The 26,632-nt window shown below is 42.9% G+C and overlaps 1 long non-coding RNA gene across 1 annotated transcript in view; it reads left to right on the top strand.

Moving 5' to 3' along the window:
• The window catches only part of LOC133242121 (uncharacterized), an 80,185-nt gene that overhangs the window by 10,430 nt on the left and 43,123 nt on the right, over positions 1–26,632 (top strand). Inside the window, exons 4-5 of the long non-coding RNA XR_009734771.1 lie at positions 17,573–17,682; positions 26,488–26,612. This is a non-coding gene — a long non-coding RNA (uncharacterized LOC133242121). The remainder of the gene's footprint in view (positions 1–17,572; positions 17,683–26,487; positions 26,613–26,632) is intronic.

A 26,632-nucleotide genomic window follows, 5' to 3' on the forward strand; every position in this document is an offset into this window, starting at 1 on the left:
AATAGCTGAATAAATAAACCTACTCTCAGGACATGAACTCTGTACAGCTTTGTAAATACAGGTTTCCCTCAGTATCTGCAGGAAATTGGTTCTAGGACATCCCACCCCCAACCCTTCACATACCAAGATCCATGGATCCCCAAGTCCCTTATATAAAATAGGGCAGTACTATGAAAGGAAAATCAAAGTGGAGTCAGTCTTGCTAAGTGTGTGTGTGTGTATGCTCAGTCGTGGCCAACTCTCTGCAACCCCATGGACTGGAGCCTGCCAGGCTCCTCTGACCATGAGACTTCCCAGGGAAAAATACTGGAGTGGGTTGCCATTTCCTTCTCCTGGGGATCTTCCTGACCCTGGGTTCGAACCTGTATCTCCTGCCATCTCCTGCACTGGGAGGTGGATTCTTTACCACTGTGTCAACTGGGAAGCCCAGTATTGGTAAGAGAGCTGTCTAAAATGGGGCCAGGAAGCCACTGAGGAGGTGGTTTTACATCTCAGCCCAGATGGAATCTGAACTTTTGACCACTTTCTGTCTTAAAGGAAGCATCTAGAACATCTGCACAATGTTCCAGAAATTTCAGATACTTATGGGATCCTTATCCTAAATAACTTGTGACAGCCTAGCCCTTAAGGACAAATACATCCTTTTTGTATCAGAACCAATCATAATTCTTGCAGGACAACTTTAATAACCTCGTGACTTTTGCCTTTCTCTTCCCCAGGTCAGTCTTTGTTTTATCTGAATATGTGTCTCCTGAATTGACATTTCTTACACCCCAAGTCTTCTCTTGGAGCAGAAAATGGCAATGCACTCCAATATTCTTGCCTGAGGGATCTCATGGGCTGAGGAGTCTAGCATGCTGCAGTCCATGGAATCATAGAGAGTCAGACGTGACTTAGGAACTAAACAAGAAGTAAAGCTTTGTTCTTTGCAGCTTTGATACTGATTATGGTTCAATAGCATTTGCGTATAACCTACTCAATCCTTCCATAAAGTTTAAATCATCTCTAGATTACTTATAATACTAACACAATGGAAAATGCTGCAGAAATAGTTGCCAGACTGTGGCAAATTCAAGTTTGGCTTCTTGCAACTTTCAGGAATTTTTTGTCTGAGTATTTTTAACCCATGGTTGGTTGAATCCATGGATTTGGACCCTGTGGATGCAGAGAGTTGATTGTAGTGGGCTTGGGCAGTTAGAGATTGATCAGAACAAGGCTGGAGACAGACTAGTGCATACGTGTGCTCAGTTGCTTCAGTTGTGTCCGACTCTTGTGACTCCATGGACCATAGCCCGTCAGGCTCCTCTGTCCATGGGATTTCCCAGGCAGGAATACTGGAGTGGGTTGCCATGACCCCTCCAGGGGATCCTCTCTACCCAGGGGTCCAACCTGCAGGAGATGGACTAGTTGTGACATCAACTCCCAAGTCAGCTTTAGATGGGACTGTTGATCTGACACAGAAGGGCCTGAGAATGTCATAAGCATGGGCCTTGCTGACCTCTACCTGCAGGAGCATAGTTAACTAAGGCCCCAGCGGCTGTGCTCTGAACACCATCTCAGCATGTGTGTTGAGGCCGTGCCTCCTGGGCGGGGCTCCCCGCCAGTGGCCAAGTGTGACAGGACCCTGAGGCAGCCTGTTAACGGAGACACACTTTCCTCTGTTGGTGGACTTGGGCTCCAAGACACCCGAGCAGCTTGGGTGACCCTTTCTTAGTCTGCACAGGAGTCTAGGGAGCTTCCACCAGCCTGCCCTCCTGCTCCCCTTCATCCTCCATCAATGACTGAAGTGGCTCCAGCCTTCCCCAGTGTCCTTCTCAACTTCTACCACAGGCGTTTGCCCTCATAAAATCCTCACATGTTTAAGCCCATCGAGAACGCTTCCACAGAGGACCTACACTAACACAGGGCCCCACCCAGATTCTTGGTTCTGCTTGTGGTCCTTGGGCCTCATGTCCCCACACTGGGGGGTGTTTTGTGCCAGCCTCACCTGTATGGTTTCTTTTATTTAAATGCTCTGTCTCAATTATAAGGGCCCCTGGTGGCCCAGACGGTAAACAATCTGCCTGCCATGCTGGAAAGCTGGGTGTGATCCCTGGATTGGGAAAATTCCCTGGAGAAGGGAATGGCAACCCACTCCAGAATTCTTGCTTGGAGAATCCCCATGGACAGAGGAGCCTGGTGGGCTTCAGTCCATGGATTGGCAAAGAAGCAGACATGACTGATAACAAGCCTTAGTCTGTGATTTCTTTTCAGAGAGTGTACATCCTTTATTGGTTGTGCTTTTAAGATTTAGATTCTGCTGTTCCTAGCTGTTATGGCACAGATTTGAGAAATTCCAGCACATTACGTCTCAACTTTGATACAGGCTGGAAAACACTGGCTGCCATTCCCCAGTGACTTAGCAGGTCTTTTGTTTGTCTCAGGACATTCTGGGCTTTGCCTTTCTAAGTTGGACTGAAGCTGTTGAAGTGGGTTAAAATGGTAGGAGTTTTTGGTGCACGTGAGAGCAAATTACAGATTGAAAATGACCCCCGAAGTTTCCCCTGGCCCAGAAGTCACTGACTAGGTGATAATTCAGGTGTCTGATTCCCGTGTACTCACTGACTGGTTTACTACTTAACCCCATTTACAGTCATTGTGGGCTACATCCATTCAGGTCATATCGTTTCAGTTCACTGCAAATTATGTTGTTTGAGTGGAATTTTGCTACATTGAATATTGAATAATATTAATGGAAAACAGTTTGAGTTCAAGAACGTGTTCATTTTGAAAATGAGTCATTTGTACATAGGAAACGGTAATACTATCTCCAGGAAGGGATATTGAGTGATGAGAGGACACGGGCAAAGGGGAGGCTGACTTTTGGCTTAAAGAGTCTTTAAAGAGTCCATATGTATGTATAGGGGCTTCCCAGGTGGCTCAGTGTGTAAAAAATCTGCCTGCAAGGCAGGAGATGAAGGAGACGTGGGTTTGATCCCTGAGTTGGGTAGATCCCCTGGAGGAGGAAATGGCAACCCACTCCAGTATTCTTGCATGGAGAACCTCCATGGATAGAGGAGGCTGGTGGGCTACAGTCCAGGGGGTCGCCAAATATTAGACACAGCTGAAGCGACTGAGCACACATGCATATATGTACAGGCATGAAAGTACCTCAGAGAGAAGGTAACTATCTGTAACATGACAGTGTTCTTCCCACTGAAAAAGTGAACTATCCCTATGTCTTTAAAAGCTGTTGGCATTTGAGAGGGGGACAGCTGCTAACAGAGAGGTACAGCATTTCTAAACTAACATATGGAAAGCATTATTGATCAGGAAGTGAAAGAGTCCTGAATTACATCCAGGAGATCTCCCTGGTTACAATTATAAACACAAAATCATAGATGTATAAATGCAGCAATACGAAGCCCTCAGCTCTTGGCCAGAGGTCAGCAAAGATTTTTTTTTTCCATTCCAAAGCCAATGACTTATATTTATAACACTTCCAAGTTGAAACTAGCATTCTCATTACATTTATTCATAAAAATGATAAATGGGCCATTTCCTGATGAATGAGCAGATTTCCTAGTTTCAATGGAAAATAAAGTACAAAAGAGGGAAAATGTCACTGAGCAAAGACCTATATTCCTTTTCTTTCTGGACTGACAACTCAAAGGGACATGAAAAATGGGTATGGGGCACACATTTCAGGGCTCCTCAGGGTAGAGTTTCAAGTGTGGCAAAGTGCACTAAACTGCTGCATTTAACTTTCTGATTGGAGGCCGAGCCAGCCCTTTGAGGACAGGAGCAGCGACCCGGTCTGGAATAATAATACCAGACCCTGGAACACATGAGGCAGTGCCTAGGAGGTTGCCAGCCCATGACACTGTGATAGGAACTGCCGCTGTCAGACGTGAAGGCATAGCAGAGGTCAATCAGCCACTCTTTCTGGGTTGCTAGCTCAGTTTAGGGTTGGTCCTCGTAAAGTGAGTTGCCTTTCCAAACCTGTAGTTCTTCATCGTTATCAGTGCTCCTTTTGTATTTCTCCAGCTTCCACAATTCCTTGTCTCTCTCAATTCTTCATTCTCTTCCAGAGTTCTCCATTCCCTCCCCCAGTTTCCTATATTTCCTATAATTCTTGATCTCTCCATGATTCTTTTTGCTCTTTTATAATCCTCTTTTCCCCCATTTCCTACTCACTCCCCCATCACTACTTCTCCCGTAATTCCTCATTCTCTGGCCCAAATCCAGGCAGCCCCTACGATTCCCTATTTTTCCTCAGTTCCACAAAGCCTTCTCTCTCACTCATCACTGTTCCCCTACAATCCCCAGTGGCCCCTATAATACTTATCACTCCCACAATTCTGTGTACCCTCCACCATTCCCCACAGCCCCCACAATCTCCCACTTGCTCCCACAATTCCATGCAACCTCTCCACATAAGTTTCTCCCACAATGCCATCTAGCCCCCACAATCCCTTACTTGTGTCCTCAAACCCTCATTGTCTCCACAAGTCACTGTTTCTCCCCAAATTTCTCATTCTCTCCCACAATTCCATGTTTTCTCTCCCATTTTTTCATGTCAGGCCGTTCTCTATTCTCTTTCCCAGTTATCTATTCTCTAGCAATTCTTCATTCTTTCTCACAATTCCCAACTCTCACAAGTCCCTATTTTTTTCCACAGTTCCATACAGCTCCTTCAGTCTCCATTCACTTCCACGGTTCCATATTTTGTCTATAATCCTCTATCCTAAAATCCTCCGTGTTCTCTTGGGATTTTCCCATTTTCCCACACAGTTCTCCATTTTTCTCTCACAATTCTGTTTCCTCTTCATATTCTCCATTTACTCTCACACTTCTGTTTCTCTGTGTTGGTTCTCCATTCTCTTTTAAAATTCTGTTTTCTCCCTCAGCTCTCACAATTTTCCATTCTTTCCCACAATTCCTTATTACTCCCACAATTCCATGTTTTCTCCCACAACTGTTTATTATACAACTTGACACAGAATTTGGTAATTGTGTCTTAAACTGTGTATTTCTCCTACCTATGAGTTTTCTGAAGTCAGAAAACATATTTCATTAGTTGTGTAACCCCCGTGTCTGTGCTGGTCACAGTGCATCCTGAACACAGGCACCAGTGCACACACTGCTTTAAGAGATAAGCCTGTGCTAGAATGGAGTGCAATTTCTTTCGTCAATAAAATCTTATTCCAAAAAAAATAAGTCATCCTGATAAACACTGTGCTGAATGGCATATCAGATGTACATTTTGGTATAAGCTTTGTGTCTCAGCTTAGACCAGTAACTCACACTTTCCGGACTGGCAATCGGGTAGCACTGCCCCCTATCACTTATAGCCTAGATCCTATGGTGTGAAGGAGCAGTCACTGAAGCAGTAAGGGGCAGTAAAGGGATAAAGGAATTACTCTTGAAAAGCCTCATTCATTCACCTGTGCTTATGGAGCATCTGTGACCTGCCAAGTTCTGTGTTAAGTGCTAGGAATACAGAAGTGAACACGCTGAACAGAGTCCCCATGTGAGGGCCAGTGCTCTTTACCAGGGCCCAGGATCCCTATCTCCTTGCTCAGAACTGTGTCTGCACTGACCATGGCCACCTTCTGGTGCTCAATACTGAAGCCGGGGCATCCACTGTGGGCCTGGACACATGAAAGTCTCCCGCCGGCAAAGTCAAGGAGCCTGTGAAGGAGGCCATTGGTGCAGGAAACCACCACGTTGACTGTGCCTGTGTCTTATCAGAAGAAGAATAAGATGGCGGAAGCCATCTGAGAGAAGGGTGTGAAGCATGGGGACCTCTTCATCATGAACAAGTTATGGTCCATCTTCTTTGAGAGAAGCTGGTGAAGGAAACCTGTCAGAAGATCCTTAAGGACTGAAAACTGGACCATCTGGACATTTATGTGAATGGCTGGAATTCCATCCCAGGGAAGACTTTTCCCCAAACACAAGAAAGGTGATGTCCTCACCAGTAAAATAGCATTCTTAGAAGCCTGAGAGACCATGGTAGGGCTGGTGGGTGAGGGGATTGGTGAAAGCCATTGGAATCTCCAACTTCAGCGACTTCCAGGTCAAAGGACTCTTTGCTGCTGCTGCTGCTAAGTCACTTCAGTAGTGTCCAACTCTGTGCAACCCCATAGACGGCAGCCCACCAGGCTCCTCTGTCCATGGGATTCTCCAGGCAAGAACACTGGAGTGGGTTGCCATTGCCTTCTCCAGAAAGGATTCTTTATTTAACTAAAAAAAAATCTTTTCAAAATTGAAGTATAGGGACTTTCCTGGTGGTTGAGTGGCTAAGACTCCACACTCCCAATGCAGGGTGCCCAGGGTTGATCCCTGATAAAGGAACTAGATCCTACATGCCACAACGAAGAGTTCACATGCTGCAACTAAGAACCAGCACAGCCAGATAAATAAATTAAAAAAAATTTTAATGAAATATGCTTGACCTACAATGTTGTGTTAATTTCTGCTGTAAAGCAAAGTGGTTCATATATATATATATATATATATATTCACAAATATACATATTAATATATATATATACACACACATACTCACACATCTTTTCTTAAACATTTCTTTTCCATTATGACTTACAGGGTATTGCATATGTTCTCTGTACTCTACAGTACTGGAGGCCCTGCACCATGAACCCTCTGCTCCATTTGGAGGATTTTCCCTTCAGTGCAGAATACTGCAGCTGAATCTCCCCCCAAAATTGCCCAGCAGATGTTCTATGTTCACTGAAGTCGCACTCTCCCCACCAGAGTCTTCATTTAGCTGAGCTAATCGGAGTTCATAGTGAGCCTGGCTCCGCTGAGGCCAGAATCTAGGCAGTGCTGTATCTAGTATGTTCCACTGGGAGCAGATTATCACAAGGAGATAGGATTCAGATAAGCAGATTACAATTTTTTTTCCACTTACTTGATTTGAACACCAGGGGAACTCTGCTAATGCTGAGAATACAAAGATTAAAGAATAAGGAAGGATCGTGTGAAAAAAAGTCCCCGCTCTTATGCTCTTATGGAAGTTACTAGTAGACGAATAGATCAGCCCACTCATGAACAATCCAGTACACAAACAGATAAGTAATTTCAAAATGTGAAGCATCATGAGAAAAATGAAACAGGTAGTGTGACAGAGATGAAGGGGTGGTCCTACCCAGCTCCTGGGATCTTGTTAGAAATGCTCTCCCCGCATTACCCCCAGTTTGTCCTCCACCACCACCACCCCCACCCCGGACCACTGACTGAGTCCAAGTCTGCCTTGTAACAGGCTCCCAGATCGGCTTGCACAGGACAGATTGAGATCCTAAATACAGCCTCAGCTATGGACATCAGGAAGACCTCTCTCTAAGTGGTTGGGGCGGGGAGGGCTATTTTAGAGGAGACCTGAATGATGAGAAGGACCCAGCATATAAAGATCAGGACAAAGAGCAGTGCAGACAACGGTAACAGTAAAGGAGAGCGTCCTGTGATTGGAGTGAACAGCAGAAGGCCAGGGGGCGGCCCGGGGTGAGTGAGGGCAGAACTAGGAGAGGACGAAGCTGCTGGAGCTCTCTGGGCGGGGGGTGTATTTTCTTCTAAGTGAGATGTGAAGCTGGAGGAGGGTTTTACGAAGAATTACTCACCTGACAACAGGGAGAAGTTTGCTTTTCTCAACTTCACTCTTCACCGCTCTGCAGTAAGGTCCAGGGACCTTCCCTTGGCAGTGCTGCCCATGACCTTCACGGTCTTTGCTGGGGCCTGAATACACGAGGGCAAGTTGCTAAGACAGAGCTGGTGAGCATCCTTGTAGCTCAGGGCTGCACGGGTCTGCCCGGATTCACCGGGACTCGCCACATCTGTGCTCAGAGGGACCATGTCCACATCATGTCTGTCCCAGGGGCCAGGGCTGCCTCACACTCTCTGAGATCAGTGCCCGTTTTCATCAAAAGAATTTGTTGCCAGTAAAATTCAATTACTGGAGGTTATGATTCTGCTTAATATTTTAATACTATTGTAATAACTTCAGAGACTATATTATCGCTAATAAGTTCCAGGCCTTGTGTGTGTGTGTGTGTGTGTGTGTGTGTGTGTGTGTTTAGTTTTTATGAGACCAGGGTCTCTTAACATAAACCTCTAAAAAGTTAATTAATTCACTGATTATAGATAACCACCTTTTACCGTGGGTCACTCCCGACTTATCTGAATTCTACTTCCATGTGTCCATATGTACACAGGGCATCACTGTTTGAAAAAGTTTCTGTCATTTATAGCAGAACTTATTTAAGACTGAACTCTCCTTGATACCTACCTGGGAGGGCATTGACAGGCCTGCCATGGGACCAGTTCAAAAAACTGAAGGTTGTCCTCTGATGAATGCTGATGGGGAGATGCCCAGCCTTTTACTGTGTTTGGGACTCCATCATGTATGAGGTTTGATAGGAGGCAGGGCCTTGCTTCCATTTACAGCAGTGCTTCTCCAGTGGAGATGGGGTTTTATTGCCCTCATCCTATCCAGTTGGAAATGTCTGGAACCGTTTTTGGTTGTCACACTAGAGGTAGAGATTTGAGAGAGTCAATTCCTAGGCACATTGATAAGAAGTCTGGGGGTCCCCAAGGAGAGAGGTCTGGGGTTCTCGAGGAGCAGATAGGGGTCTGGAGTTCTCAAGGAGGAGGAAAGGACAAACTTTTTTTTTTCCCCTCTACATTCCTTAGTTTTAGTCACATAAAACATTTTTTTCTTTAAGCCTCAAACTGATGGTTACATAATAAACAACTCAGTTTAAACTCTGTACTAGGGATTATATAACAATAATGTATCCTGCTTGAGGACAGTTTCTCCTTCCTGAAAACCTTCTGGCTAATCCTGATATTTTAGAATGTATATCATGGGAGTGGGTCTGGTAGGATCTTTCTATTGTTAAATTCTAATCCTGTTATCCTAAAATGTAAATTGTGGGAGTGGGCCTGGTAAAATTTTTACAACCTTGAGACATTCTTTTGATTAATTGCAATAACCAGTTAAAAAAATATGCAACTCCCTTGCTAACACCAGCAAGGGGGGCATTCTTCAGCCCCCTTCTGATGTCTATGTCAGAAGCGTTCTCTGTCCCTTTTCTTACTTTAATAAAACTCTGCTACACAAAAGCTCCTGAGTGATCAAGCCTGGTCCCTGGTCCTGAAGTTAAATCTTCTTGGAGATCACAAATCCAACACCATTTACTGTAAACTATCAGACTGCCATTGGCATCTAGTGGATCTAAGCCAAGGATGCTGCTAAACATCCTAAAATGTCCAGGACAGCTCTCACAGCAAGGAATTATCCAGACCCGTGGCAATAGTGCCAAGGTTAAGAAACTTTGTTCTTGGCAAACCAAAGGCCGGAAACGTGCTGTCCTTGATACCTGGCAGCTAGAGCAGGGGCTCCTATCTCCTCAACTTGGGCAGTATACAATATAGATATACATGTACTTGTGCATGTATGTGTGTGTGCGTGTACACTCAGTACTGTAACTGCATTGGGACAATTTAACTGAATTCCTCTTCTTTCTACCCCAGTTATTCTTTTTTTAATTAAAAATGTTTTACATTTAACTTTTTGATTAAAAATGAAGTACAGTAGATTTACGATGTGTTAGTTTCAGGTGTACAGTAAAGTGATTCAGATATATATATATATATGTATATATATATATATATATGTATAGAGTTTTCCAGAATCCTTTTCATTATAGGGTATTATAAGGTATTGAGTATAGTTCCCAGTGCTATACAGTATATCCTTGTTGGTTATCTATTTTCGCCCAATTATTCTGAAGCTGAAATGGTGGGAAAAGCTAGCGATTAGTGGCAAACTTGTTATTATGATTATGTTACTGTGATGAAATTATTAAGCCAGTTGCTGTCACATCACAAGTGGGCCATTACTGGTGATCAGATTTAACATGGCGGACTGGAAGTGATGGGAGCAGCACTGGTCGTGATGGGTGAAATGCACATCGCTCTGGAGACGAGCTTTGCAGAGCAATGTGAGTTACCACCCACCTAGGCAGGAAACATCAGGATAGTCTTGCTTGGAGGAGTGGGAGATTTCATCCTTCCTTCCCTGTGGAAATAATTGGTATGGATCTAGTTTACTAATAATTGCGTGTATGTGTGTGCTCAGTCGCTCAGTCATGTCCAACTCTTTGTGACCCCATGGACTGTAGCCCTTTAGGCTCCTCTGTCTATGGGATTTTCCAAGCAAGTATACTGAAGTGGGTTGCCACTTCCTACTCCAGGTGATCTTCCTAATCTCAGAATCAAATTTGAATTTTGTGTGTCTCCGGCATTAACAGGTGGTTTCTTTACCACTAGATAATAATTACCACAAAGAAAAATGGAGCAATAATCAGTTCAATTCAGTTCAGTTGCTCAGTCATGTCCAACTCTTTGTGACCCCATGGACTACAGTACACCAGGCCTCCCTGTCCATCATCAACTCCCGGAGCTTACTCAAACTCACGTCCATTGAGTCAGTGATGCCATCCAACCATCTCATCCTCTGTCATCCCCTTCTCTCCTGCCTTCAACTTTCCCAGCATCAGGGTCTCTTCCAATCAGTCAGTTCTTCGCATCAGGTGGCTAAAGTACTGGAGCTTCATCTTCAGTATCAGTCCTTCCAATGAATATTCAGGACCGATTTCCTTTAGGATGGACTGGTTAGATCTCTTTGTAGTCCAAGGGACTCTCAAGAGACTTCTCCAACACCACAGTTCAAAAGCATCAATTCTTTGGCACTCAGCTTTCTTTATAGTACAACTCTCACATCCATACATGACTACTGGAAAAACCAAAGCTTTGACTAGACAGGCCTTTGTTGGCAAAGTAATGTCTCTGCTTTTTAATGTACTATCTAGGTTGTGCATAACTTTTCTTCCAAGGAACAGGCGTCTTTTAATTTCATGGCTGCAGTCACTATCTGCAGTGATTTTGAAGCCCCCAAAATAAAAAGTCTCTCACTGGTTCCATTGTTTCTTCATCTATTTGCTATGAAGTGATGGGACCAGATGCCATGATCTTAGTTTTCTGAATGTTGAGTTTTAAGCCAACTTTTTCACTCTCCTCTTTCACCTTCATCAAGAGGCTCTTTAGTTCTTCTTCGCTTTCTGCCATAAGGGTGGTGTCATCTGCATATCTGAAGTTATTGATATTTCTCCTGGCAATCTTGATTCCAGCTTGTGCTTCCTCCAGTCCAGCATTTCTCATGATGTACTCTGCAGATAAGTTAAATAAACAGGGTGACAATATACAGCCTTGACGTACTCCTTTCCCCATTTGGAACCAGTCTGTTGTTCCATGTCTAGTTCTAACTGTTGCTTCCTGACCTGCATATAGGTTTCTCAAGAGGCAGGTCAGGTGGTCTGGTATTCCCATCTCTTTCAGAATTTTCCACAGTTTGTTGTGATCCACACAGTCAAAAGCTTTGGCATAGTCAATAAAGCAGAAATAGATGTTTTTCTGGAACTCTCTTGCTTTTTCAATGATCCAGCGGATGTTGGCAATTTGATCTCCAGTTCCTGTGCCTTTTCTAAATCCAACTCGAACACCTGGAAGTTCACGGTTCATGTACTGTTGATGCCTGGCTTGGAGGATTTTGAGCATTACTTTGCTAGTGTGTAAGATGAGTGCAATTGTACGGTAGTTTGAGCATTCTTTGGCATTGCCTTTCTTTGTGATTGGAATTAAAACTGACATTTTCCAGTCTTGTGGCCACTGTTGATTTTTCCAAATTTGCTGGCATATTGAGTGCAGCACTTTCACAGCATCACCTTTTAGAATTTGAAATTGCTCAACTGGAATGCCATCACCTCCACTAGCTTTGTTCATAGTGATGCTTCCTAAGGCCCACTTGACTTCACATTCCAGGAGCAATAATAGGGTTCTGTTAATGAAATTTCCTGCAGGTGTTGGATTTGCTGTCCACTTCTAAAGTATAAACTATAGCCAAGGACCATCTAACATAATTTTTCTTTTGAAGGGGAACAACAATATGGTAGGCTATGTCTGAAATTACCAATTTACTGTGTAAAGAGAAAGCTAAGCGTAAGAAGGTAAGATGAGAGGGAGTATCAGAAATGGCTGCTGATTTTGAGAAATATGTAGGTTTCAGGGCAAGATGAGTTCAGTGTTGGACACACTGCCATTGTGATGACAATGGCTATGAGCAGTGAAATCCAAAAAGCAATTCGGAGTGTAGAACTGAAACTCAGGAAAGTAAGTGCTGGTTGCAAATAAAGAACTGTAAGTCATCTGGTGTGGTTGGCTGGTAAAACCACAAATGTGAATGGTGGTAGTCTTCAAGGCTTTTTTCTTTGCTATCATTCCATATTTACTAAAGAGCCTTCAGACTAGCTGAGCTTCCCTACTCAGAAGGGCATGCTTGGCTCAACCGCCTAGGCATATTCCTGCCTCTTCATCAGTTTTATTTGTTATTGTAAGCATTATGAATTAATAAATTGGAGAGAAGAAAAGTAAAAATGGAAGGAAAGTCAAGAAGGTAAGTTATAAGCGGCTATAGGAGAAGGACTGGGAAGGCTCTCTCAAGTGGTTTGGATTCACTGGAAAGTGGGGATAAGGAATTAAAGGCAGAGAAGACAAGTTGACAAACCAGTCTTCTACCACCACCACATCAGACACAGTTTTCCAAGAAATATGCTTCAGGGGATATTAAAATTCATGTTTTATCTCTTGAATCCTAGATACAGATGTTTGTGATATTATTTTATTGCATGATCTCCTTATACAATAAAAACCAAAGATATGCTGGCTCTAAGTGCAGAGTTATTGGTACACATATTTGGAAGATATAATCAGAATATAGCAAAGATTTGGATTTTTTCTCCTTTCTCTTTCTCTTTCTCTCTCTCTCTGTCTGTCTCTCTGTCTTTTCTCTCCAGCGATGGCAATTTAAGGCTTTATAGCCAAAGAAATATACTATAAATTATAAGGGGCTTCCCATGTGGCTTTTGTTCCCCTGGAGTAGGAAATGGCAATCTACTCTAGTATTCTTGCCTGGGAAATCCCATGGACAAAAGAGCCTGTTAGGCAATAAATTGTCAACATAAATGCTAAAATATAATACTCTTGCTCCTCTTCTCTGGAGCCTCTCTACTAATTTGCTCAAGGTTCCTCTTCAGCCGCACTTTCCTTGATGTTACATCAGAAGCAGAGGCAGCCATGTTAGTAGGAAGCCTAATGCATGAGGTTATCTGAGGAGTTCTCTTTTGCCCCAAATCAGGGTTCTCCAAAGAAACAGAACCAATAAGAGGTATAACTAGCTAGATCCTTAGAAATGTGAGGACTGACAAATCTTAAATTTGCAGGGCAGGCCAGCAGGCTGGACACTCAGCAGAAGTTGACGTTGTAGGCTTGAGTCTGAAATCAGCAAAGGAAATATTTCCTGAGCTGCTACCACATGCTGGATATGGGGCCAGTCTTGGAGGCCATGGGATGGGTGGGACACATTCCCTGCCACCTCACCAGTACTCTAGGTGCTGAGACAGACACATCCTCAGGTGATTTCATTCATTGTGGTTACTTTATAAGCTTACTGTGGGAGTATAAAGAAAACGTGTTTAGCGTGGTGGCTCAGACAGTAAAGCATCCGCCTATAATGCGGGAGACCCGGGTTTGATCCCTGGGTCAGGAAGATCCTCTGGAGAAGGAAATGACAACCCACTCCAGTACTCTTGCCTGGAAAATCCCATGGATGGAGGACCCTGGTAGGCTACAGTCCATGGGGTCACAAAGAGTTGGACACAACTGAGTGACTTCATTTTATTGCCTTTACTCTGGAGGAGATGACCTCTGAATTGTCTTTTTGAAAGCCATTTTGGGTGTTTTTAAATAAGTGTACAATTTAACGGCATTAAATACATTTATAATGTACAAACATCACCATGAATTGATCTTTAAAGGCTAATTAGGGGTTATTGCAATGTATCAGACCTGTTAGATGCAATATTACACCTATTCTCTTTTTCCTTCAGTTAAGATATCTTGGAGGTTTTCCATATTGATGTGTAAAGTGTTCCCTTTTGTTTTTATTTAACAGTTGTACACTCTTCCATTGTATAGATTAATATACTTTACGTAACCGGTCTCTTACTGGTGAACAACAAATTAGATTGCTTCTAATACTTTCCCATTACTAACAGTGCTGCATTGAGTAATATTGTATTTACACATTGTTTCTCACATGTGAGCACATCTATGGAATAAACACCTAGAATCAAAATGACTGGGTCAAGAGGAAGTTGCTTTTATCTTTGATAGGTATTTCCAAATTATCATCAATAGGTGGTTATACCAGTTGACCTGTCCCTCTTGGAATGCATGTGTTTCCCCACACCTTCATCAATACAATGTATTGCTCTTTTTGTTACTGATTTTGTAGAAATTATTTATATAGTAAAGAAATTAGCTCTTTTTCTAAAGTGTGAGTGTATTAGTCTGCTTGAGTTGCCAAACAGAATAATACAGACTGAAGGGTTTAAACAACAGAAACTTGTTTTGTTCCGGAGGTCAGAGCTTTAGATCAAGGTGCTATCAGGGTTGGTCTCTGGTTTGCTGGCTTGGAGACAGCTGCTATCTTGGCCCCTTCTCCATGCACGTGCAGAGAGGGAGCTCTCTGGTGTCTCTTCCTTTGAGGACACCAGTCCTTTCAGATTAGGGCTGTGCCCTTATGACCTAATTGACTTTGATTACCTCCCGGAAGACCCAAACACCAAATATAGTCATATTTGGGTTAGAGCTTTGACACGTGAATTTGGAGGGGAAATACACAATTCAGTTCACAATGATGAACTAGACATATTTTCTCAGTTGGTCATTTTTCTTTTGTTTTTGTTTGTGGTGAATTTTGCTTTGAGTAATTTTTGTGTACCTTAATTTCACAGCCTTTTCTTTTATGATTTCTAGGTGTGGGGCATGGTTGGAAGTACTTTGAGTCCTAAATGAATTCTTCTGTTTTTTCAAGTTAAAAAAATTTCACCTGTTTACTTTAAACCCTTAATATGTTTGAAATTTATTCTGGTGTAAGGAATGAAGTACAGCTCTAATCTCCCCTCTATCTTTTTCATTTACTCAATTGTCTCAGGGCTAGTTTTTCAATAAATCATCCCCCTATATCCCCCTACATACAGTGATTTGAGACATCATTGATCCCTGGGTCGGGAAGAACTGCAGGAGGAGAAAATGGCAACCTGCTTCAGTATTCTTGCCTGGGAATATCCCATGGACAGAGGAATTTGGCCGGCTATAGTCCATAGGGTTGCAAAGAGTTGGACACGACTGAGCAACAGAGCACGCATGCATGCTCATTATTAAGACACTAAATTCCCATGTGTATGTGGATCTATTTTGGACTTTGTACTCTGAACCATTATGTCCACAAACACACCAATACTATATTAGTTTAAGTATTGGGACCATCTGGCATCATTCTCCTCATTATTCTTTTTCAGAATTTTTCTTGATACTTTGCTTGTTTATTTTTGAATGAAATTTGGAGTTGGCTGGTCAAGGTTGTTTGTTGTTGAAAATCTGGATGGTAATTTACTGGGATTATGTTAAGTTTCTATATTTAGGAAAACTAGAACTCTTTAGAAAAATGTGTCATCCTATACATGAACATACAGTACCTTTCCAAATGTTCAAGTCTTCTTTTGTGACCCTTACTACAATTTTAAAGTGTTTCTTAAAATCATTTAAAAATGTTGAGTTTATTACTTGTTATTTAAACTTTGTTTTTGTAATGACTGGGAGATCTTTTCCTCTTTTTATATCTTCAAATTTATTGTTGGTATATTTATGAAAGCTTTTGACTACATTTGCCTTATGTTTTGCAAAGTTTTGAATTCACAGGTTGTTGTTAGTCTTACTTTTTGTTTATTATCTTTGATTTTCCAGATTTTCCAGGGATTCTGTCATATAATTTCAACTTATAATAATTTTACCTCCTTATTTCTAACTATAATGCCTGTAATTTTTTCTGATTATGTGGGTTAGGACTTTACAGCAAAATAAAAATATTAACTCAGGAAAGTGGCTATGGATATTCCTAATTTTGAAGGGGTGGGGGCAGTGTGTCTAGTGTTATTTATCCATTACCCATTGGGTTAACTTTTTAGATTGGCATATAGTTTTTTTTTGAATAATGTTCATAAAATATCCAAGTAGCTGTGTTTTATTCTGAGTTTTAACAAAATCAACAAAAGCTTTGGCAAATGGATTTCTGTACAAGATGATAGAAGGGTTGATTTTTTTCATCTGGGTCAATGTGAACTCAGTCAGCCCAGGTAGAAAGAGGAGTCCAGAGGCAGAGGTGACCATAGGAACATAGATCTCTGAGAAGCACCATGTAACTTAGGGAAACTTGATCTTCCCAGGACCTAGAGATTCAGGTGACTCAGATGTTGAGCCCTGGGGGGATAGGAAGGCCAGGCCTAGCTGATGAAGGCTTATACTTTGCTTAAGGGTGATACTATTAAATAAGTATCATACAAAATATGAGTTGATAATAAAACATTCTATGGTCTTAAAGTTATATGTGTGTGTCTGTGTATCTATACAATTGCTTTTTTTAAAAAAATATTTTTAATTGGAGGATAATTGCTTTACAATGTTGTGTTGTGTTGGTTTCTGCCATACGTCAACATGAATCAGCCATCGGTATACACATGTCCCCTTCCTCTTGAGCCTTCCTCCCACCTCCCAAACCATCCCACCCCTCTAGGTTGTCACAGCGCACCGGTTTGAATTCCCTGAGTGATGTACAATTACCTTGGATTTTCTAGTTTAGATCAGTGCATCTCACATTTTACTGGGTGTACATATCCTTCAGAGAGGCTGTTAAAATGCAGGTGCTGATTCCATTAGTCTGGATGGGGTGTGAGAGTCTACGTTTGTATTTCTCACAAGCACCCAAGTGATGCCAGTGCTCCTGGTCCAAGGAACATACTTTGACAGTAAGACTTTCGATTCCCCTGTGTGTTGTCTTTGGAAAGAAGAACATAAATTGAAAGCCAGCATTTAGAAAAACTTGGATAGCCATTTAAGAGAATCATTTTATATCTCATGAATCTGATAACAAAGAACTTTGGGGTGCATTTTGTATGTTTGCATCTTGTTTCATCCCATTAGTACTGTTTTGGTTTTTGTTTTTAACCAAAATATTGGTTGGAAATTGATTAGAAATTAAAAAAAAAAAAAAAACTAGTCCTTCACTGTAGATAGTTCAAGAAGCATTACTTGAAAGTACCTCCTGGTGAGGGAAAATTGCTTAGGTCTCATCTCACATGGAAGCAGGACATTTGCCTAAAGTTTTGCATTACCCCCAATTAATTCAGCTTTATAATATATCTAGTAAGTAGATGAGATGAATATGACTATTCTACCATTTATTGATACAATCATTATATAATTAGCCCCTAGCTTTATCAAAATAAGTTCAAAAGTAATTATCTGTGAAAATAATGTAGTTGATACATTTTTTAAAATTCCTTTATAATTTCTCATACTGGCCTTATACTCAATTCCATTACTTTTTGCAGGGTAGTAGCACTGAGCACTGGGCCCTCTGAGGTGAGAAAGGATCAGGCGGCACTCATGTAGCTTGAGGATCCCCTCCAAGGTCTCGCCCGTCCAGATATATTTAACTCAGGTGAGTCTGCTATGGTGCTGGAAATTCTAACACCAAAAAGTGGCTACTAGAAAAAAAATGGGCTACTACTCCTCGGGAAACAGCATGAAATATATCTTTCATTGTATCACGCAGATGCCAGAAATGATTGTATATTATACTGGTGGTTAAATGCTTAAGGGAAATTCCATTTCTGGGAACAGCTTTGAATTTTGTGTTGTTGTGCATTCACGTGCTTTGCTCTCTTCAAACACTTCGACTATGTAGGTAAGAATTGTGTGGTAGGAAAAGGGCTACATTGAAGAATGTTCTATCTGCTACTTTAAAGATTTCCTGAAAATTGTGTGTGTTAGGGGGCTGGCGTTGCATTGTTTTATTTTAACAGAGAACAGGTCAGTCTTTACCCCAAAGGACTACAAGAAAACACTGAAAAGCATCACTTTAAAGTATTAACTCTAAGAGATTACATTTGTGTAAAGTCAAATCACTGAAAAAACTTCAGAAGTTTGCTTAGGACATTCATTAAGAAAAAGTGGGTATTTAATTGGTGGGTGGTGCTTATTAGAGAGATAACTTGTTATTGTTTAGTTGCTAAGTCATATCCAACTCTTTCGCCACCCTGTGGACTGTAGCCCACCAGGCTTCTGTCCATGGGATTCTCCAAGCAAGAATACTGGAGTGGGTTGCCATTTCCTTCTCCAGAGGATCTTCCTGAACCAGGGATCGAACCCGCATCTCCTGCATTGGAAGGTGGATTCTTTACCACTGAGCCAGCAGGGGAGCCCAGAGAGATAGTAGGTCCTTGTAAAAGAATGCTTTACTCTCCCTTTCATTTCTTTCTTTATTATTTTCTCTTCTCCCTCACTCTCTCTCTTCCTTCTGTCTTTCCTCCTTCCTTCTGTCTTTCTCCCCCTGCTATTCCCCCTTCCCTTGCTTTTAACAAATTATTAAGCACCTACTATGTGCAGGGGGCTTCCGTGATGGCTCAGATGGTAAAGAATATGTAGTGCAGGAGTGAAAGTGAAAGTTCCTCAGTCGTGTCCGACTCTTTGCGACCCCATGGACTGTATAATCCATGGAATCCTCCAGGCCAGAATACTGGAGTGGGTAGCCTTTCCCTTCTCCAGGGGATCTTCCCAATCCACGGATCGAACCCTAGTCTTCCACATTGCAGATGAATTCCTTACCAGCTGAGCCACAAGGGAAGCCCAAGAATACTGGAGTGAGTAGCTGATCCCTTCACCAGCAGATCTTCCCGACCCAGGAATCGAACTGGGGTCCCCTGCATTGCAGGCAGATTCTTTACCAACTGAGCTATCAGGTAAGCCCAGTGACCTGGGTTCAATCCCTGGGTTGGGAAGATCCCCTGGAAAAGGGAATGGGAACCCACTGCAGTATTCTGGCCTGGAGAATTCCATGGACAGAGGAGCCTGGTGGGCTATAGTCCATGGGGTTGCAAAGAGTTGGACACAGCTGAGTGTAACACACACACACGTGCAAGATATTATGCTAGACATGAAAAAGGAAGAAATGATAGACTTTGGCACTAACAATGAGGCCCTTAGATCACCAGGATTCAGGATACTTGAGCAAAAGAGATTTGATGAAATTAATCCTGTAAAGGTGAGGGAAGCAGGTGGCCAGAGGAGGAGAATGTTCTGGCCGGAAAGAAGTCAGGATCTGAGTAAAGGAAGCTGAAGGGCACACACTTCCACTCCGGATTTAGGAGTGGCAGGAATGCTTGATGTGTAGGGGGTCAGCACAAGGTCAGTATTATTTAAAGGACTATAAACCCGGCTTCTAATTTAAAAGCAGAGTGGGGGTGGGGTCTAGCAGGTGGTGAACCCAAAGAATTTACTGTGATTGGAAAAAATAAGCCGAAGTAATAACTCCACTGCTAGGGTAGGGAGGCAAGAACCTTCCCTTTTATGAGTTGAAAATAAGCCTCTTCAGTCTGGACTTGGTTTCTGAAATTCCACTTCCCCCTTTGCTCAAACATGAGGTGAAAAAAAAAAAACAACACTTTATACCAGCCATCAAAAAGCATTGACTGTATTTGACATGAGGCTGTGAGCTTATGATGCCATAAAAATATTCTTCAGCTGTTCCATACATATACTTGCTCTCTATCTCAAAATAGTTTGTGGTTTTAGAATCCCACAGAGCCTACATTTTGTTCTTCAGAGAAAACATTCAGTGGCTATGGAGGGCAGAGTTCTCATCTCTAACCCACGCAGTCAAGGCTGACTAGATCTCTAGGCTTCTTGATGCTACCTGCTCAAGGTCTTTTCAAAAGGTATTAGTTTGGTGCTGGTTATTTCCACCTTCTCTGAGAATGAAGCCTTAGAATAAAGACCATATTGAAAAAAATCTTGAAAGTCTCATTTGCTTTGAAAACCATGACAGCAGGTAGTACATCTTATCCATCTTCTCGCCTTGGTACGTCACAGAACATCTGGCACATACCTAATCTATAGATGGTTGGATGGAGGTAATCAGGAAAGAGAAACAAAGCCCACAGCACATGACCAAGTGGATGCAAAGTTATTCTTGCAGTGAAGAAACACTTTTTTCTCTTTTGTTTTCCACACAGTATCTTTCTAAACCTGTCTGAATGGATGAATGGGGGGATGGACTGATGGGTCGGTGGGTAAATGGATAAGGGGATGGGGTGATGGGTGGGTGGATGGGGGTAGATGGATTAAATGTGCCTACTGACCATGGAAAGACTCTTCAGGATCATTAAACTTCTCTATGCAATGACCCAGGGCAACTCTGTCACCTATTGCTGAGTTTCATCTGGTTGAGGTTTGAAATCACTAAAACTTTTTTATTCCTTTGATTCTGCTACTTCGTGTCTTAATTCATCTGCTACAGGTCTTGACAACCTGATAGTGATAATTTCTAGTTATTTGTATGGGTTTGAGGTTGGCTTTTACAAAGTTTATATATATATATATATATATATATATATATATATAGTTCCAAAACCTTCATAGTTTTTGGCTTTAAATGTTTTCTCACCTTCTCAGACAATCTTACAAAACATTTTATGGTGGAAAAGTTTACAAAGGGATAGCATGAGTTTAGAAATCATAATGACAGTGTTTTAATTGACTCAGAAAAGTGGAAACCCAAATATGGATCCTCTCAATTAAAAAAAAAAAAACTCATTTGGGGTAATCACTTTAATATTGGACTCTACAGCTGTGATAGGTAAGAATTTTTTCCTAAGGGCGTCCTAATTGGTGAGATCTGTCAATTGCATGATTCTTGTCAATTGCATGAATCTATGACCCTGTGAAACAGCAGCTATAAACTCGACATTACTAACACATCTCCACACAAACATTTGAAAATCTGCAGTATGAGATTTAAAAAAAAATTTTTTTTGTTTTTAGATGACTTTGGAGGGAAAAGGCATAACCTAAATTCTTTTGAGTAACTAACACAAAGATTTAAGAAATTGCCACTGGGGGGCGATGGAAGTTCAGAAACTGCCTGCTAGTCCCTGGGGCAACCCAGCACTTCAGCTGGTTTATATATTCAAAGCTGGAATTTGGACCAGTGAACCACCAAGCTCAGGGAAATTCCTGGATGAGGAACACAGTCCTGGGAAAAACCTACCAAAGATGGAATTAGCACCTTGGCGGACCGCCTTTAACCTAAAGAGTTTTCCCTTCCCCATGCGTTTTAAAAACTGACTTTAGTTCTATCAGTTTGAAACAGAAGAAGCCAAGGTAAACTGCAAAGAAACAAGACAACAAAGAAGGGTACTTATTTATCATGACCTGCAAACACATGTAAGTGCCCAATATCACTGGCATTTAGGTAACTGCCAGTCACTTGGATCAGAATTTTGGCTGGTGTGGATGGGCCTCGGTCAGGAACTTTCCTGGGGGAGGAGGGAGGTTGTAGAGTTTATCTCCAGAAACAGAGTCATAACTAACACTTCAGGCGACAGTTAAAGAATCTAGTGAGGCAGACTTTAGATGGGTTTAGAAACTTATCTTCTGGAAAACAAAGGAGAAAAACATGGGTCTTCACTGAAGGGGTAATTTTGCAGCCACTTGGTGGTGGACTGTGAGTTTTATCTCTCCTTCCTGGTTACCTCTGTGGTGCGTGGGACCACTGGTAGGATTGGCATCCAACCCCGGCCCCAAACGTTAGCCTGACCACTCTGTCAAGCATTATCAATGTTGGGGGTCCAGCCACTCACCTACTTGGTCTTCCCTTCTTTCCCAAGATTGATACCATCAGTGTTACATGCTCATGGATTTTGTCCGGCTTCCACGCCAAGAAGGGCCAAAGGTCAGGGAGAAATGGAATTTAAGAAAGCAAGTCCAGAATGCACTTTTGTGCATAAGAGAAGGCATAAATACTGGGTTGGCTAAAAAGTTCATTCAGGTGTTATTGTTATTGTTCAGTTGCTCCGTCCTGTCCGACTCTTTGCGACCCCATGGACTGCAGCACGCCAGGCTTTCCTGTCCTTCACCATCCTCCCGGAGCTTGCTCAAATTCATGTCTATCGAGTCAGTGATGCCATCCAACCATCTCATCCTCTGTTATCCCCTTCTCTTCCTGCCCTCAATCTCTCCCAGCATCAGGGTCTTTTCTAATAAGTTGGCTCCTTGCATCAGGTGGCCAAAGTATTGGAGCTTCAGCTTCAGCATCAGTCCTTCCAATAAATATTTAGGGTTAATTTCCTTTAGCATTGACTGGTTTGATCTCCTTGTTACAAAAACCCAAACAAACTTTTGGCCAACCCAATATACCCAAGAAACTGGGTTGCATCCCATGTCCCATAGGTTCTCCATTTCTAAAGCCCCTGAAGCTGGCAGAGGGAAGGCCTGGGAGTTCTAAGGCTGCAGCTGGGATTAGGACTCATGGATCCCAGTGCTCAGTGCCCTGCACCCTCTGAAAGTTGCGATGCATATTCCTGAGAATACTTAAAAGTCTATCTGGAAATGTGTAATATCAGTGAGGACATTTGGGGCTTTGAGTGAGAAGCCCAACTGGAATTAGTCAAACAGAAAAAAGAATTTAGTGGTCCACATCCCTAGGAAGTCCAGGGCTGGGTAAGGCTTCAGGAAGGGCTGGATCTGGGGACTCTGCCTCCCTCTCTCAGCCTGGTGTCCTTCTGTGTGACAGCCTCTCTCAGAGCTTCTTTAACATCCTGGTTAATCAGCTCCTATCAAGTCACATACTTTCTTTTGGATCGATGACTATGTCGAGGGGTAGAACAGGGTAATATGATTTGCGGGCAGCCTGGAGTGTTGCAATTGATTACAACCACATGCAATGGGAGACAGGATGTCCCTCAGAGCAAGTGATACTGGACAGACTAAAGCAGCAGGAATCTACATGCAAATGATCTGTCTGTATGGACAGGAAGATCAGTAAGTCAAATAATAACAAGATCCATTTGCCAACAGTGTAATTAATCCCAATTGTAGTTTTGCCTCCTTAAATTCTACCACAGGCCTAATGAGAAGGCTCTGGATTCTTGAGTAAATAATTTGGGGAATGTCTCTACTAATTCAAAGAGGATCTAAGAACTGTTTTCTATTGACAAATGTCTCTATAAAAAGGAACCTGGGTTATAATCAATACAGTAAGGAAAACACCATGACTTCAATATCAGATGCTGAAAAGAAAAGGGAACATACTGTCTAATAATGAAAAGGACCCACAATTGCATCTGGGACTAACAGTCCCGAGATTTTCCCTGGAAACCCCTTAAGGTCTCCGTAATTATTTGCAAGGCTCCCTTAATTCAAGTGATCTGCTTTCTATGGAAACCCTAATCATACAAAACACATGCAAAACTGAAACAAAGTAAAATTTCAAGAAACTGAACGCCTACAATAACTCACAGCCAGCACTGATAGGGTGTGACTGGAAACAGCCGTGGCATTTGGGGCCTGAGCGGCAAGAGTCTGTAAGGATGAGAGAGTTGTCGGAAGCCACAGTGCTGAGGGCTGATACCAACACACAGTTCCAAGGTCTAAGAGAAAAGCCCTAGGCCCTGCGGTGGGGTGGCCTGGAAGTCTTTTCCAGTCTCGTGAACCTTCTGTGCCCTCGATCGAGTTCTTCTCTTGAGCTCCGTGCCTGCAGGCTGTGACTCTGGAAGGCACTTCTGCTCCCAGTGAACTGGCGGGATTACTGATCTAAGGAGGCATCTTGCAGATGGCACCAACTATCACAGATTGGTCTAACCCAGGAGCTGGTGCACTTTTTCTTTAAAGGACAGGAAAGCTCATATTTGGGTCTTCAGGAGCCCTTAGTCTACTCAGCCAGCCTAGCCGGGAAAGCAGCCCTGGGCAAAATGCAGATGAATGGGCATGATGGAGGTCCAATAAAAGCTTCTTGACTTAACAAAGACGACCTTTGAATTTGACCCGATGGCCAGAGTGAGCTGACCTCTAGTCCAATTGGTTGTTCTTCCCGTCCTCTAAGAGTTAGCTCATCCCTGTCATCCAATGAATTCTTCTGTCCCTTGTCAGAGAGCACCCTTTTATGGGTGGAATTGAGTTTGGGGGGTACCCTTCCCTACCCGCCAGGCTTCCCTGGTGGCTCAGACGGTAAAGAATCTGCCGGCAGTGCTGGAGACCCGTGTTTGATCCCTGGGTAAGGATGATCCCCTGGAGAAGGACGTGGCAACCCACTCCTGTATTCTTGCCTGGGAAATTCCATGGACAGAGGAGTCTGGTGGGCTACAGTCCATGGGGTCGCAAAGAGTCAGACATGACTGAGAGACTAACACACCTACACACCCGCCCCCTCCCTCCCCCACCCCGGCCAAATTCAGTGGTGAAGTCCTAGGTTCAGCTGTGACTGCCTTTGGAGAAGGGTTTTTCCTTTTTTTTTTTTTTTTGAGAAGGTAATTAAAGTTAAGTGAGGTCAGCTGAGAGAGGTGCTAATTTGCTAGTCCTGGTGTTCTTGGAAGAGGAAGAAGAAACCCAGCCCCTTCCTTCTCCACCAGAGAGGATGCAGCAAAAGTGGCCATCTGCCGCCAGGAAGAGCGTTTGTACCAGAAACCCACCCCGACGGCCCCTTGCTTTGGGACTTGCAGACTTCAGAACTGTGAGGAAACCAATTTCTGTTGTTTAAGCCCCCTAGCCCGTGATATTTTATAAGGGCAGCCCCAATAGCTTAATACAGAGACCCACAAATTAACTGTATGAATCAGCTTGTCTCCTGAAATTTCTTTCTTCCCGCCCTCCCTTCCTTCCTTCCTTTCTCTGGAAAAATTTTTACATCACTCAAATGGGGGTAAAAACATCTGCCCTGCCTATCTAACAGCTTTTTTTTTTTTTCCTGAAGCTTAAATGAAATCGGAAACACAAGGTACAGTATAGTCCAAGTGAATATATTAAAGTATTCGTTTAAGCTCTACCACCTGTATTTGCAAGTATAACGGGACCCCGAGGGTGAGGCCTTCCCCGCCCCCACCAAGCGAGGTTACTTGGTCAGTGGAGTGGTGGTATTTGCATTTATTGGCTTGTGTGCTTTTATTTTTTGAGAGGTAGAGGAGCTGCAAGGAGGCTTGGAGGAGAAAACATGGCTGAAAAGGGTTCTGCTTCTGTGAAGTGAAAGTATTAGTTGCTTAGCCATGCCAGGCTCCTCTGTCCATGGGATTTCTCAGGCAACAATACTGGAATGTGTTGCCTTTTCCTTCTCCAGGGGATCTTCTTTTCCCAGGGATCGAACCTGGGTCTCCTGCATTACAGACAGATTCTTTACCATCTGAGACACCTCTGGCTAGTCCACAGTGGTTTTCCTCTACTCTTTGATGCTGACCCTCTAGCTGGCATGTGTGTGCACAGGCAGAGGGGTACAGGAGTTTGGGCTCCGAACTGGGAACATTTGAGTGAAGAAAGTAATGACAGCCTCTGAGCAATATCAGGGAGAAAAGCAGCAGGGTCCTGTGACAGGAGTTACAGGCCGGGGACTGGCTGTAGATGACAGAAGCCATCTTTATGGCTTCTGCATATTCCCTCTCATCTCTCAACCCATCTCTGAGGTTTCAAGCTCCTAGTTTCTCATGAAAATGTTGGATCAAGATGCTTGTTTTTCCTTTGGTATCATCCATAATAGGGCTTCCCAGGTGGCTCAGTGGTAAAGAACCCACCTGCCAATGCAGGAAATGTGGGTTCGATTCCTGGGTGGGGAAGATCCCCTGGAGGAGGAAATGGCAACCCTCTCCAGTATTCTTGCCTGGAGAATCTCATGGACAGAGGAGCCTGGCCAGCTACCGTCCATGGGGTCACAAACAAGTCAGACACTGCTGAGCAACTAAGTGCACACATGCACACACACACACACACACACACACATCATCCATCATGTATAGTTCACAATAATAGTGACTGTGGTTAACTGTGTAATTCTGACCTGTGTGCTACCATGCTAGGCATTTTTTTTTTTTATAATAAACCTTTAAAATTAGAGTTGTTTTAGATCTACTGAAAAGTTGTAAAGGCATACAGAGTTCCCACAGCGGCACACTCAGTTTGTCCTATTCTTGTCTCCCATGAGTATAGTGCATTTGTCACAAGAAGTAAACCAATTTTGATACATTAATATTAACATTCATTCTTGATTTGAATTTTTTTTGTTTCCAAATAAGGCTTTCCTCTTCGTATTCCTTTTATTTATATATTTGAATCTTTTGGCGGCACAGTGAGGCATGTGGGATCTTAGTTCCCCAACCAGGGATTGAACCCACCCCCCTGCACTGGAAGGTGAAGTCTTAACCACTGAAACTCCAGGGATGTCCCGGAAGTTTGTTAGTTTTTATCTAATGTCCTTTTTCTGTTCCAGAGTGCCATCCAGGATGCCACATGACAGTAGATCATCCTGTCCCCTGGAGCTTCCCTTGGCTGTGACGGTTGGTCGGGCTCTCCTTGCTTTTCAAGACCTTGACAGTTTGGAGGAGAACTGGTCAGGTATGTTGTAGAATGTCCCT

This window comes from Bos javanicus, chromosome X (assembly GCF_032452875.1).
Source record: "Bos javanicus breed banteng chromosome X, ARS-OSU_banteng_1.0, whole genome shotgun sequence".
NCBI lineage: Eukaryota > Metazoa > Chordata > Mammalia > Artiodactyla > Bovidae > Bos > Bos javanicus.